The sequence below is a fragment of the Cicer arietinum genome, unplaced genomic scaffold (assembly GCF_000331145.2).
Source record: "Cicer arietinum cultivar CDC Frontier isolate Library 1 unplaced genomic scaffold, Cicar.CDCFrontier_v2.0 Ca_scaffold_6250_v2.0, whole genome shotgun sequence".
NCBI lineage: Eukaryota > Viridiplantae > Streptophyta > Magnoliopsida > Fabales > Fabaceae > Cicer > Cicer arietinum.
The window spans coordinates 19,093-22,735 of NW_027339897.1; positions in this window are offsets into that span (position 1 = coordinate 19,093).

Below are 3,643 nucleotides of genomic sequence, written 5' to 3' on the forward strand. Positions count from 1 at the left end.
CACAGTTATAAATTTAGAAGAAGAACGCGATAAGGGTCTCCTAGTCCTCCATTTCATTTGGACTTTTTGGGCAATTTTCGTACCAACCAACAAAAATGACTCAAAATTCGTATTTTTGGACCAGATGATGGCTAGTGTTTAAAATCTTGCGCGGAGCCCGAAAAACAGTAATAAATTTGGGAGAAGAATGCTATAAGGGTCTCCTAGTCCTCGACTTCATCTGGATTTTTTGGACGATTTTCGTACAACCGACTAAAATGGACCAAAATCTGTATTTTTAAACAAAACGATGGTTTATGTGTGGAATCTGACACGGAACTTGAAACACAGTTATAAATTTTGGAAAAAAATGCTATAAGGGTCTCTCGTACATATGAAAAAAATAGACTGAAATTCGTATTTTCGAACAAGCCGACATAAAGGGACCAACGTGTGTATTTTCGGACCAAACTATGGTTAGTGTTAGAAATCTGGGGCGGAACCTAAAACATTGTTATAAATTTTAGAGAAGAATGCTATAAGGATCTCTCGGTCCTCGATTTTATCGGGACTTTTCGAACGATTTCCTACCACCCGACTAAAATGGACCGAAATCCGTATTATCGAACAACACGATGGCTAGTGTTTGAAATATTACGTGGAACTCGAAAGAAAATTATAAATTTAGAAGAAGAATGATATAACGGATTATGGGTCCTCTATTACATTTGTACTTTTCGGGCGATTTTTGTACCATCAAACAAAAATGGACCAAAGTCCGTAGTTTCAAACCAAACGATGGAAGATATTGAAATCTGACGAAGAACCCGAAACAGAGTTATAAATTTAGGAGAAGAATGCTATAAGGGTCTCTTGGTCCTCGATTTCATCTAGATTTTTCGGGCGATTTTTGTACCACCCGACAAACATATACCAAAAATCGTATTTTCGGACACGATGATGGCTAGTGTTTGAAATCTAGAGCAGAACCCGAAACACAGTTATAAATTTTGGTGAAGAATGCTATAATGGTCTCCCGGTCCTCGATTTCATCTGGACTTTTCAGGCGATTTTCGTATCCCTCGACTAAAATGGGCCGAAATCCGTATTTTCGAACAAGAAGATGGCTAGTATTTCAAATCTAACGCGGAACCCGAAACACAGTTATATATTTAGAACAAGAATTCTACAGTGGTTTCCCGGTCCTCGATTTCATTTGCAATTTTCGGGCAACTTTCGTACCCATCGATGATAATGGACCAACATCTCTATTTTCGAACTAGACAATGGCTAGTGTTTGAAATCTTGCACAGAACCTGAAACAAAGTTATAAATTCTGGGGAAGAATGTTATAATGGTCTCCTGGTCGTTGATTTCATTTGGACTTTTCCAGCGACTTTCCTACCCCTCGACAAAAATGGACCAACATTTGTATTTTCGGACCAAACGATGGCTAGTCTTTGAAATGTGGCGCGGAACCAAAAACATAGTTATAAATTTTAGGGAAGAATGCTATAAAGGTCTCTCGGTCCTCGATTTCATCGGGACTTTTCGAGAGATTTTCGTACCACCTGACTAAAATGGACCGAAATCCGTATTTTCGAACAAGAGGATGGCTAGTGTTTGAAATCTAACGCGGAACCCAAAAGAAAATTATAAATTTAGAAGAAGAATGATATAACATACTCTCGGTCCTCGATTGCATCTGGACTTTTCGGGCGATTTTCGTACCCCTCGACAAAAAAGGTTCGAAATCAGTATTTTCATACCAGACGATGGCTAGCGTTTGAGATCTGGTGCAGAACACAAAACACAATTATAAATTTTGGAGAAGAATTCTATAAGGGTCTCTTGGTCCTCAATATCATATGGTCATTTTTAGGACCAAAAATCATATTTTCAGACCAAACGATGGATAATGCTTGTAATCTGGCGCAAACTCGAAACACCGTTATAAATTTTAGAGAAGAATGCTATAATGGTCTTCCGGTCCTTGATTTCATATGGACTTTTTGGGCGATTTTCGTACCACCCGACTTCAATTAACCAAAATCTGTATTTTTGAACAAGACAATGGCTAGTGTTTGAAATATGACGCGGAACCCGAAACATAGTTATAAATTTAGAAGAAGAAATGTATAAGGTTGATTTGGTCCCCGATTTCGTCTGGACTTTTCAGGCGATTTTCGTACCCATCGAAAAAAAGGACCAAAATCAGTATTTTCAAACCAGACAATGGCTAGTGTTTGAAATCTGGCTCGAAACCCAAAATACAGTTATACATTTTGGAGAAGAATGCTATAAGGGTCTCACGGTCCTCAATTTCATCTGGACCAAAGTCCGTAGTTTCAGACCAAACGATGGTTAGTGTTTGAAATCTGGCTCGAAACCCAAAATACGGTTATAAATTTTGGAGAAGAATGCTATAAGGGTCTCACGGTCCTCAATTTCATCTGGACCAAAGTCCGTAGTTTCAGACCAAACGATGGTTAGTGTTTGAAATCTGGCTCGAAACCCAAAATACGGTTATAAATTTTGGAGAAGAATGCTATAAGGGTCTCACGGTCCTCAATTTCATCTGGACCAAAGTCCGTAGTTTCAGACCAAACGATGGTTAGTGTTTGAAATCTGACGAAAAACCCGAAATAGACTTTTCGGGCGATTTTTGTACCATCCGCAAAAATGGACCGAAATTCGTGTTTTCTTACAAGACGATGGCTAGTGTTTGAAATTTGATGCGGAACCCGAAACATAATTATAAATTTAGGAGAAGAATTCTATAAGGGTATCCTGGTCCTTGATTTCATCATGTCTTTTTGGGCGATTTTTCTACCACCAGACAAAAATATACAGAAAATCGTATTTAGGGACCAAACGATGGCTAGTGTTTGAAATCTGGCGTGGAACCTGATACATAGTTATAAATTTTAGAGAAGAATGCTATAAGAGTCTTTTAGTCCTCGATTTCATCTGGACTTTTCAGGCGATTTTCGTACCACTCGACAAAAATGGACCGAAATCGGGTGGTACGAAAATCCCCGATTTCATCTTGACTTTTCAGGCAATTTTCGTATCACCCGACAAAAATGGAACGAAATTCGTATTTTTAGACCAAATGGTAGCTAATGTTCATAATATGACCCGAAACACAATTATAAATTTAGGAGAATAATGGTTTTTAATTATAACATTATTTGAGAACTCTATTTTATTAAATGTTATTATTATATTCGTTTTATAGTTTTACTAAATAACAAAGATAATAATAACATATAATAAAATAGAGTTGTCAAATAAAATAATAATTAAATATTAATTTTGCAACTCAATTTTGTTATATGTTATTATTATTTTCGTTATTTAGTAAAACTACAAAACGAAGATAATAATAACGTATAATAAAACAGAGTTGTCAAATAAATATGTAATTATTAATTTATTTGATAATTCTATTTTATTATATCTTATTATTATCTTCATTTTAAAGTTTGACTGCATAACAAAGATAATAATAACATATAATAAAATAGAGTTGTCAAATAAAATAATAATTAAATATTAATTTTGCAACTCAATTTTGTTATATGTTATTATTATTTTCGTTATTTAGTAAAACTACAAAACGAAGATAATAATAACGTATAATAAAACAGAGTTGTCAAAT